Source organism: Nyctereutes procyonoides, unplaced genomic scaffold, assembly GCF_905146905.1.
Source record: "Nyctereutes procyonoides isolate TBG_1078 unplaced genomic scaffold, NYPRO_anot_genome, whole genome shotgun sequence".
Taxonomy (NCBI): Eukaryota; Metazoa; Chordata; class Mammalia; order Carnivora; family Canidae; genus Nyctereutes; species Nyctereutes procyonoides.
Window position 1 is genome coordinate 50809792 of NW_026575049.1, and position 12345 is coordinate 50822136.

The 12345-nt window shown below is 38.7% G+C and overlaps 1 protein-coding gene across 2 annotated transcripts in view; it reads right to left on the reverse strand.

The window, feature by feature from the left end:
- FBXO11 (F-box protein 11) overlaps positions 1-12345 on the reverse strand; it is an 88783-nt gene that overhangs the window by 55637 nt on the left and 20801 nt on the right. The window contains exon 1 of one of the 2 annotated variants that reach the window (XM_055327975.1): positions 2410-2426. The exons of the other annotated variant lie outside the window; for it this stretch is intronic. The gene's annotated coding sequence lies outside the window, so the exon portion shown is untranslated. Of the gene's footprint in view, positions 1-2409; positions 2427-12345 lie in introns of those variants that run through there. 2 annotated transcript variants of the gene reach the window in all.

The window sequence follows — 12345 nt, forward strand, 5'->3', positions numbered from 1 at the left end:
TTAGTTGGGAAAGGGATTAGCTGGGATTTCTCAAATAGTATTTTAAGACATAAAAATAATGTAAAAGTATGTAATTCAAACATGTTCTTTATTTCATCTTTTATAACTTATAACGTCTATAACATATGGGTGTTGTATCACATGATATTAAGGGTTCTTCCAGCTCTAAAATTATATTACAAAATTATGTGATGGCACAAATATCTATAACCTATCCTACAGATTTGCTTAAAAACTTTCAGCTCCATGCTACTTTGAAGAAAAAATACACACAGACATACCTCTTCAATAACAAGCAGGATTAATCATGATAATCATCTTCAGACCATTTTTATGTACACAACATAATACTGACTCTGCAAAATGTTTTGTGATCTCTGGCATCTTTAGTGTGTATTCTCAAACAAAGTTGCAATCTCTTTTTTTTTTTTTAAGATTTTATTTATTCGAGAGAGACAGAGATAGCGACAGCATAAACGGGGAGGAGAGGGAGAAGCAGGCTCCCTATTGAGCTGGGAAACCCAACATGGGGCTTGATTCCAGGACCCTGATCATGACCTGAGCTGAAAGCAGATGTTTAACCAGCTAAGCCACCCAGGTGCCCCCAAAGTTGCAATTTCTAAGACATAGGGTCTTTGATGACACAACTTATAAATACAGTTACCTTAAAGACTAAAAATTTTCTAATACCTTGCAGGTTATAAATTCTGTTAAGCCTAGCTACCTTTAATTAGTTGCTTTAATTAATAACCTAATTATATTCTTTCTTCACTTAAATGCTACAATGTAGGTATCAGATAGGCTCAGTAAAACCACAGTAATGAACAACTCCAAAAATCTCTAGCTTAAAATAAATTTAGGAGTGCCTCGGTGGTTCAGTTGGTTAAGTGACAGTGACTGACTCTTGATGTCGGCTCAGGTCATGATCTCAGGGCTGTGAGACTGAGCCCTGCGTCAGACTCTGTGCTGGGCATGAAGCCTGCTTAAGATTCTCTCTCCCTCTCTGCCTGCTTGCATGCATGTAGAGCTCTCAAAAAAAAATAAATAAAGTAACAGATTTATTTCTTGCTCACTTTACATGTCTATCCCTGGCTGGTGAAGACCTCTGCTATGTATAATCATTTTCTTCTGGAACTCAGGCTATGGAGCAGCTATTCTCTGAAACACTGCTAGTGGTAGCAGCAGAAGGAAAGAGAGATCATATTGGCAATTAAATGATTGGCCTAGAAATGACACACTCATTTCCATTCACAACTCTTTGGCCAGAACTGTTGACATGGCCCAATGACAGAGGGTTAGGAAATGCCAGATGGAGGAGAGCCAGAAATATTTAGTAACCAGTATAAATAACTACCCCAAGTGCCCAGTCTAATGACACCGAAAGAGGTTAAATAAATGTTGTTTTTTAGTGATACAGATTTGAAAAATTATTACTTCTAATAGTCCTATCATCACTGAACAAAATTAGAGCCTTAACAAACCTCGCTGAAGTCATGACATTCTTCTTATAGAAACTATCAGATTCCAGGGATATTCATAGCAATGCTTTAATAAAGAATTTTTTAAAATAGAGAATTGAGGGACGCCTGGGTGGCTCAGGGGCTGAGCCTCTGCCTTCGGCTCAGGGTGTGATTCTCGAGTCCCAGGATTGAGTCCCACATCGGACTCCCTGCATGGAGTCCGCCTCTCTCTCTGTGTCTCTCATGATAAATATGTCTCTGCCTCTCTCTCTGTGTCTCTCATGATAAATAAAATCTTTAAAAAAATAAAATAAAGAATTGATAAGTGTATCTATATATCTGTATCTATATAAACAGGTACATATAAAAACATATTCTCCTGAAGATATACAGTTCTGGGAAAGACAGATGGCAATGCTAGCCCAAATTCAAGGGTTTATTTTATTTTTTTAAGATTTTATTTATTTATTTATTTATTTATTCATGAGGGAGGGAGGGAGGGAGGGAGGGAGGGAGGGAGGGGGGGAGAGAGAGAGGGAGAGAGAGAGAGAGAGAGAGAGAGAGAGAGAGAGAGAGAGAGAGATATGCAGAGACATAGGCAGAGGGAGAAGCAGGCTCCATGCAGGGAGCCTGACGTGGGACTCAATTCTGGGACTCCAGGATCAGGTCCTGGGCTGAAGGTGGCGCTAAACCGCTAAGCCACCAGGGCTGCCCAATTCAAGGGTTTTAAAAAACATTTAATTTATCCTAATCAGTGTTAGCTTCCCATGCTACAATTAGAAGTAACAAAATTTTTAAAAAGGCTCTGTACATGGGCAGTAAGTGAGCAAGCATCACAAACTTAAATGCCTATGTAGGTCACAGGTAAAGAATATGAGTGAAATGAAACATTAAGAAATGGCAGGGGAATGGAGACAATTGGAGAGTTTATGGTTCATGCAATCCTTACCCAGTGCTAAACTCTGGCCAACTGTTGCTTCGTTGGAATTCAAGCCAGTGATATCAAATGATCTGAAATGTTAAAGGAAGCTAGGAATCAAGATTATGTGAAATTTCACATTTAAAATGTTGGAAACGAAATGAATTTATTTTTTAGCACTGTGCAGAACAAATAAAACATTCTGTTGGCCAGATCAGTTTGCTGGCTGCAAATGTGAAACCTCTGGACTAGGCAAAGTCAAAGACCTTTTGTGCACACATCTTTTGTGAAGCTGCCCAATTCTTGACTGTTGTTGTCTCAGAGGCATCTTAGAAAAAATAAACTCTTATTTTATTGGGAGGATCTTGAAGTAAACTAGGAATCTGTCAAGAGACCTAAAATACCTTATACAATTATTCTTTTGAACTTTTTAAAAATACATAAATGCAAAAATTGCTATAAGCATTTTTAGCAGAAGCTCCTAAAGTAGCATTTTAATGAAGACAAGGCATGAGAGTTTAGTTCTTTTGTAGGGATTAAACAAAGAGAACCAAAAGATTTCTATCGAAAAAAGATCTTCCAAATCCAATTAAAGATTTTAGATTTTTCTGAAGTATTGTTCTTCAAATACAGTGCTATAGTATGGAACACTAACAGACATGATTTAGATTCTTTTGGGAGTAAAACTTTTTTGTAAAGCCACAGATATTATACAGTCCATCCTAATAATGACTGCTAGAAAAGCATTTATGAGACTGCTTATCTGGAATTAAGAATATTGTCCATGTGAATTTAATCTATGTGACTTTTGCTTCATTTAGCACTATGTTCAAATTAAACTTAACTCCCAGCTCGTTACAAATTTAGTGTTATGCTAAAGACACTGCCCAGGGAAACAGTTTATTTTTTTCCTTTAGTCCTTTTATAGGAGATAAAGTTCTATGTAGAAAAAAATTATACATATATACACATACACACACACATACATATATAGACAATCCCTGAATTTCAAGTTTTTAAAATTTTTTTAAAATTTTTTGAATTTCAAGTTTTTACTAAGAAACACAACTTCCATATATTTATATTTATCCCATTTTATGGTAAATAATTGATTCTAGATTATAAATATGCTACAGATTATAAATGTTTATATTCTGTTATCACCCTAAACACAAATTTCAGATTTTTAAACTTCAACTAATAAAAACTGAATTATTATGAGACAGACCTTGCTAGCCAATCAATTTTAGCTAGTACCACCTTATTTTCCATATAGGAGTATTTGATTATCTTATTATTTTACAGTGTTCAGAGAAATGTAAATGGCAAACACAGAATAAAGATGGAAAAAAGAGACTGAGTGTTTATATTTAATGTGTGAATGGTTATTAATGTCATTCTTTGTTCCCTTTATCTGATTTAGGTTCCTTCATAGCATTTATTGTATCATCTAATATTACTTATCATTTGTCTCACATTAGACTGTAAACTCCATACAAACAGGACTCTGGTTTTTACACTGCTAAACCATTAATGCTTAGTTCCTGGTATATGGTGATACTCAATACCTGTTCAATGAATATACTACTTTTTTCTCCTTTAACTCCTTTAAGGAGTTAAATTAACGCCTTAACTCTTTTAATCTGTTGAAAGTGATACGTTACATTAAAAGGTTTTCTAGTATTAAGCGAATTTTGCATTTCTGGGATTAACTTCACTTGATTGTGATGTTTTCCTTCATTAATATACGCTGGGTTTAATCTGCCATGGTTTTAAGATTTTTACATCCCGATTCATAAAATTAAGTCGTATCTGGGAACGCCTGGATGGCTCAGCGGTTGGGTATCTGACTTTGGCTCAGGTCATGATCCTGGAGTTCTGGGATCAAGTCCCATACTGGGCTCCCTACAGGGAGCCTGCTTCTCTCTGCCTATGTCTCTGCCTCTCTCTGTCTCTCACATGAATAAATAAAATCTTAAAAAAAGTCAGATGTTTAAAAAAATTAAGTTATATCTTTTCTTGTAGTGTCATTGGCTACTTTAGGTACCAAACACTTTTGTATTATTTCACTAATATATGCAGTATAAATGCTCTAGAAATACTTGTTGAATTAGTCTTATAAAACGTACAACTCTTCTTTTTCTTTTTTTAAAGGTGATTTTATTTTTTAAGATTTATTTTTATTTATTTATGATAGACACACACACACACACACACACACACAGAGAGAGAGGCAGAGACACAGGCAGAAGGAGAAGCAAGCTCCATGCCGGGAGCCCAATGTGGGACTCGATTCTGGGACTCCAGGATCGCACCCTGGGCCAAAGGCAGGCGCGAAACTTATTAGTGTTATCTGTTTCTAAAGTTATTTTTGACAAATTAAATTTTTCTAACAAACTATGCCATCCAAGATTCAAATTTATTGACAGAAAGTATTCATGGAGTTAACTCAGGATTCTTAAAATTCTTATCCTATTGTCTACTGGTCTTTTATTTATTTGAGAGAAAGAGTGAGTGAGCACAAGCAGGGGGTGAGGGAGAAGGGCAGAGGGAGAGGGCACAGTACACTCCCTGAGGAGCAGGGAACCTAATACAGGGCTCGATCCTAGGACCCTGAGATCACGACCTGAGCTAAAGGTAGGCACATAACCCACGGAGCCACCCAGGTTCACCTATTGTCTATTGGTCTCTATATTGATTCCATTATTTGTCTTTTGTTTCATTAATTTCTATGTTATGTGTTGTCTTTGGTTTTATTCTGTTATTTTTCTATTCCAAGAATTAAAGACTTAATTATTTATATCCTATCTTTTTAAGTATCAGTATTTTTAAGCCAACAAATATCTCTTCACGAGTTAAAATCTACAAGTTCTGACATGAGTGTTTCTGTGTCAGAGTTCTAGTATTTTGTAGTGTCTAATATATTAAAGTTGTTTAAATGTAATTTTTAAAAGATTTTCTTTATTTTTGAAAGAGAGCGAGCGAGCAGGTGCAGCCATGCCCAAGGAGGGGGGATATGCAGTGGGAAAAGCAGACTCCCTGGTGAATAGAAAACCCAATGTAGGACTCAATCCCAGGACCCTGGGATCATGACTTGAGCCAAAACCAGACACTTAACCAACCAAGTCATTCAGGTGTCCCGAAATGTAATTATTAAGCTCATCATTATTGCGGATTTCCCAATAAATTACATTAAGGTCCAAGAACATCCTCTAAATGACACTGATAAAATTCCCAATGTAACTTAATACAGATTGACTTTTTAAAGATTTTATTTATTTATTCATGGGAGAGGCAGAGACACAGGCAGAGGGAGAAGCAGGCTCCCTGTGGGGAGCCTGATGCAGGACTCGATCCCAGATCCCGGGATTGCAACCTGAGCCAAAGGCAGATGCTCAACCAGTGAGCCACCCAGGTGTTCCCAGAAACTGAACTTTTTGTAACTTAAATTTTGTATACTTGAACATAAGGTATATGCTTTACTCATGTGCTTGTATGTATTCAGGGTTCTATATACTTTTTTAAAGATTTTATTTATCCATGTGAGACACAAAGAGAGAAAAAGGGAGAGAGGCAGAGACACAGGCAGAGGGAGAAGCAGGCTCCATGCAAGGAGCCCGACCTGGGTCTCCAGGATCACACCCTGGGCTGAAGGTGGTGCTAAACCGCTCAGCCACCCGGGATGTCCTACATCTCTTAAATAAAGCTCGTCAATCGTATTCATTTTCTATATCCTAAGGACTACACGGGCTCGTCTACTTTTCTGTACTTCGGATTTATAATTTTCTTCATATATGTCAAGACTATTATACTTTATTCTATACCTCACATTTTTTTGACAGTGTGCCTAAGTAATGAATCCCTAAGGCAGAAATATTTTTTTTCTCATAAATGTGAAGACATTTGCTCAAGTGTCTTTCAGTTTTGTTTCTGAGAAGTTCAATGATATTCTGACTCCAGATCACTGGTACGTGACTCCCCTCTCCTAGAAGCATTTAGATTTTTCACTTTATTCCCAGATGTCCTGAAATTTCATCATTATATACCACAATATGGACCTTTTGTCATTCACTCTCATGAATGTGTGGTGGAATCTGCAAATTCATGTCCTTTATTTTTGAGAAATTTTCTTGAAATACTCATTTGAATTACTTCCTCCCAATTTCCTTTTTCTGAATTCCTAGTATTTCAGAATTGGGTCTCCCAGCCTAACAATTCTATTTTTCTTTTTTGCCATTTCTCTTTTTCTTACCCATATTCCATATTTTTGGTCTTTTGGTCCTAATTTCTGGGAGACTTAACAATTTGCTTATTTTAAATTCTTCTATCCATTTTACTTACTTTCATTTTCCATTTTTATTCTCTTGCTTATACAAAGACGACTATTCTAAAATGCTTAACATTAATCTTTTTTTTTCTTTAAATCACAAAACAAGCTTCAGTTTATATACATGGTGTGATGCGGAATCTTGATCATGGGTGGCGCAGCGGTTTGGCGCCTGCCTTTGGCCCAGGGCGCGATCCTGGAGACCCGGGATCGAATCCCACGTCGGGCTCCCGGTGCATGGAGCCTGCTTCTCTCTCTGCCTATGTCTCTGCCTCTCTCCCTCTCTCTGTGACTATCATAAATAAATAAAAATTAAAAAAAAAAAAAAAAAAAAAAAAGATACACACTGATATCATCACATGGATGACATTACATTGACTGGACTTAGCAAAAAGTAGCAACTACCAAACTTAATTTTAGGACATTTACATTACCTGGAGATGGGAAATAAAACTGGCAAAAACTCAGGGGCCATTAACTTCTATGAAATTTCTATGGGTCCAGTGGGGTCAGGCATATTAAGATATCCTAAGGTGAATAAGCTGTTGCATCTGGCCTTCTACAATTAAAAAAAACCAAACAGATGCACAATGCCTAGAGACAAATTGCCTAGTAGACTGCTTCTGATTTCAGAGGCAACATATTTCTCATTTGTCTGTTTTTCTGGCCCATTTACTGAGTGACCTGAAAAGGTACTAGTTTTGAGAGGAGCTCAGAACAGGAGAAGGCTCTGCAATAGGTCCAAGCTGCCACATAAGCTACTCTGACACATGTTACGTGACCCAGGAGATCTAATGGTGCAGGAAGTGTCAATGGCAGACAGGGATGCCGTTTGGGACCTTTGGCACGCTCCTATAGGAGAATTGCAGCATGGGCCTTTAGGAACTTGGAGTGAAGCCCTGCTTCCTCTGCAGGTAACCCCTCTTCTTTTAAATAGCAGCTTGTGGCCTGCAACTGGGAATTAGCTGAGGTGAAACACTTAACCCTGGGTCACACATCAAGTTCCCTTGTGACCTGAACTGCTCAGCACAACCACCACGCCACAAAGTTGGGCCTACACTGTGGCACACTGTGGCACTCCATCATCACACGAAGGTCCTGAACACATCTTGAAGGCACAAGTTCCATGAAGACATAACACAAATGCCCATGGTCCTTACCACTGCCACACTACCTGCTCTCTCCCTGCCTGCACCTAGAGCTTCATGGGGAGTTCCCTCTAATCAGGTGACACAGAAAGAACTCAAACTTAGTTTACAGATGGTTCTGCATGATATGCAGGCACCACCTGAATGCAGACAGCTGCAACACTACAGCCTCTCTGTGGGTCATCCCTGAAGATGGTGGTGAAGGGAAATGTTCCTTGTGGGCAGAACTTTGAGCAGGGCACCAGGTTGTTCATTTTGCTTGGAAGGAAAAATGGCCAGACATGTGATTAAATACCAATTCATGGGCTGTAGTCAATGGTTTGGCTAGACAGTTGATGACTTAGAAGGAAGACAACTGGAAAATTGGTAACAGGAAAGTCTGGGAAAGAGGTATGAAAGTGGTATGTATATAGACCTCTTCAGAATGGGTGAAAACATTAAGATCTTCGTGTCCCGTGTCAAGGCCCACCAAAGGGTAACCTCAGCAGAGGATCTGAATAATCAAGAGGATAGGATAACCTGTTCTGTGGATACCAGTCAGTCTCTTTTCTCAGCCATCTCTTTTCCCATGCCATGAACCCCCAATGGACTCATGAACAAAGCAGCTGCGGTGGCAAGGATGGGGGCTATGCATGGGCTCAGCAACATGGGACTTCAACTTACAAAGGCAGGCCTACCTATAGCCATTGCTAAGTTCCCAATCAGCCAGCAGCAGAGACCAACACTGAATCTCCTATATGGCACCATTCCCTGGGATAGCAGGTTGATTACACTGGACCCGCATTTGTTCTTACTGGTAATAGACACTTATTCTGGATATGGATTTGCCTTTCCTGAATGCAAAGCTTCTGCCTTAACTACCATCTGTGAACTTACAAAATGCCTTATCCACGCTCATGGTGATAGCACTGCTTCTGATCAAGCGAATCAACTCCATGCAAACAAAGTAGAGCAATGGGCCCATGCTGGTAGAATCCACTGGTCTTACCATGTGCCCTAGCATTCTGATACAAATGGCTTGACAGAATGATGAAACGGACTTTTGAAGACTCAGTTACAGTATCAGCCTGATGGCAATGCCCTGCAGGGCTAGGGCCAGATTCTCCAAGAATATCAGTATTCAATATATGGTGATGTTTCTCCCATAGCCAGATGCACATTCTGGAAATCAAGGGGGTAGAAATGGAAGTGGCACCACTCGCTATTACTCATAGTGACCCACCTACAAAATTTTTGCTGTCTCCATGACATTATGCTTTACTAGTGGTCTAGAGATCTTAGTTCCAAGGAAGGAATGCTTCCACCAGAAGATAAAACAGTAATCCCAATGAACTGCCACCTGGACATCTGAACACCTCATGCCCCTGAATTAACAGTCAAAGAAGAGAGCTACTAAGCTATTTGGGTGGTTGGACCAAGGGGAGTCTGGACTGCTACTCTGTAATAGAGGTAAAAGAGTATGTCTGGTTATAGGAGATTCTCAAGGGTATCTCTCCATGTTTACCAAGCCCTGTTTTTAAAATCAATGGAAAACCACAACCCAATTCAGGCAAGACTACTAATGGCTCAGACCTTTCAGGAATGAAGGTTTGGGTCACTCCACCAAGAACTAGGACCAGGTGAGTTACTTGCTAAAGGCAAAAGTAATTTTTTTTTTAATTTTTAAAAATTTTTTATTTATTTATGATAGTCACAGAGAGAGAGAGAGAGAGAGAGGCGCAGAGACACAAGCAGAGGGAGAAGCAGGCTCCATACACTGGGAGCCCAACGTGGGATTCGATCCCGGGTCTCCAGGATCGCGCCCTGGGCCAAAGGCAGGCGCTAAACCACTGCGCCACCCAGGGTTCCCAAGGCAAAAGTAATTTAAAGTGGGTAGTGAACTAAAGTAGTTATGAATACCAGCTATGACTACGGGACCAATTACAAAAATGAGGACTGTAACTGTCATATTTCTTCATTATATTATGAATATGTTTGTGTGCCTGTGTATGTATGTATAAATATCTTCTTCTATTTCCCTATCGTTTAACATAAGATATATATTATAATCATACTTTATATGGTATTTATTTACATCATAATCTATAAAGTACATATAAAATAACATCACAATATTTAGGTTATAAAAAAACAGTATTTAGGTTACGGGATATCAAAGAGAAAAGTTAAAGGATTTTGCAACCGCTTCTGGTGAAAGGCTTAGGGTGTTTTGGGTTGTACACAGGATATTTTTATGTTGGACAGAAGTATGACCTTGTTATCTTTATTTAGATTCTAAGTATGGTTTAAGGAGAGGTCTATGGGTGTTAGTTTGACAGAGGGTGGGCTTGTGATGTTTAATTTTATGTGTCAACATAGAGGGTGTTTTGGATAAGATTAACATTAAATTGGTAAGCTTTGAGTAAGCAGATTGCCCTCCATAATGTGGGCCTCAATCAGCTGAAGGTTTGATCAGAACAAAAAGAGCTTCCCCAACCAAGAGGAAATCCCCCAGCAGACTGTTTTTGGACTTCATTTGCACCATCAGCTCTGCTAGGTCTCCACCCTGCCAGCCCACACTGCAGATTTTGACTTTCCAGCTTCTATAATGATCATGTGAACCTGTTCCTTATAATCTCTCAACCCATCTATTTATATATAGATATATTACCTCTATCCTATTGGTTTTGTTTCTCTGGAGAACTCTAACACATTGATTTTTCATTCATATAAATGTTACTGTTACTACCTCATCATTCTGTTTCTTGCATTTCCTGCTATATATTATGTGCCTCTGCTATATACTCTGTGGGTGTTTACATCTAATTTGTTGCTTCTAACTGCTGTGTATTAGTCCATGTGTATACAGATTGGGCAGCCCCGGTGGCACAGCGGTTTAGCGCCACCTGCAGCCCAGGGTGTGATCCTGGAGACCCAGGATCGAGTCCCACATCGGGCTCCTTGCATGGAGCCTGCTTCTCCCTCTGCCTGTGTCTCTGCCTCTCTCTCTCTCTCTCTCTCTCTCTCTCTCTCTCTCTCTCTCTCTCTCTGTCTCTCATGAATAAATAAATAAAATCTTAAAAAAATATAGATTGAATTGTATTGTATCCTTCAAGGATATGTTTAAGTCCTAACCACTGGTACCTGTAAGTGTGACCTTATTTTGAAATAGAGGCTTTGTAGATAGAATCAAGTTAAGATGAGGTCATTAGGGTGGGTTCCAATCCATTATGACTGATGTCCTTATAAAAGGAAAATAATCATCCCAATACCAAAGAATAGACACAGGGAGAATGCCATGTGACAACTGAGGCAAAGATTGGAGTGATACAGCTGCAATTCAAGGGTTAACAACCACCACCATGATTAGACAAGGAAGGAGTGTACCCAGTCTCAGAGGGAGCATGGCCCTGCTCACACCCTGATTTTGGACTGCTAGCCTTCAAAATTGAGAGAATAAAATTCTGTTGTTTTAAGTCATCCAGTTTATGATACTTGGTTATCATACACTCATGCTAGTTAGTATATGAGACCACCTGATTGCCTCCAACTTCTGCTGCTACAAATAATACTGCAGTGAATATCCATGTATATAACCCCTATGAAATTCTTACAAGTATCTTGAGCTATAAATCTAGAACTGAAATTATAGGGCTATATAGGGCATTCATATTCTTAGGTACTGCTGGACTGAGCACCAGAAAGGCTACAATCTAGACTATTAATATTTGCCATTATCCAGTGTAGTAGTTTTAGAATGTCCACAAATTCTTTGATACCTCTCCCTCCATGGGTGAAACCTTATTCTTCTTCCCTTAATTACTGGCTAGACCAAGTGACTTGCCTCAAATGAATAGAAATTTCACTCAAAGAGGTCACAAAAGGAACAGTGGCTTCCTGTTTGGTCCCTTTTAGATCACTTGCTCTGGGGGGAAGCCAGATACCAAGTGTCTTGTCAGCTCAGGCTGCTGTAACAAAATAAACTGAGTGACTTACCACAACAGAAATTTATCTTACACAGTTCTGTAGGCTGGAAGTCCAAGATCATAATGTCAGCATGGTTAGGTTCTGGTAAAGGCCCCTTTCCAGATGACTGACTTTATCTAGTATTCTAACAACATGGAAAAAGTCAGCTAAATCTCTGGCATCTTCTTAATAACGTCACTAATATCATTCAAGAGGGCTTTATAGTTGTGACCTAGTCAGCTTCCAAAGGCCCCATATCCAAAAGCATCAAGGGTTAGATTCCAACATACAAATTTTCAACAAACTTTGAGGAAAACATCAGATTTACAAAAATGTAAAACAATGCTACTCCATTATTTGTTTTGAAAAGGTTATTTTTCATAAAAGTATATTATGTTGACATATTGTTTTTAAAGGAATATCTAAATATTCTGCTTTATGATATTGTAAATAGCTACAACCCATATTTTCAAAAGATCTGTAGACTAATCAAGTGGAAACGTAAAAAGAGTTTCAGTGTTAGTACTGGCTAAGTCTATAGTTTTA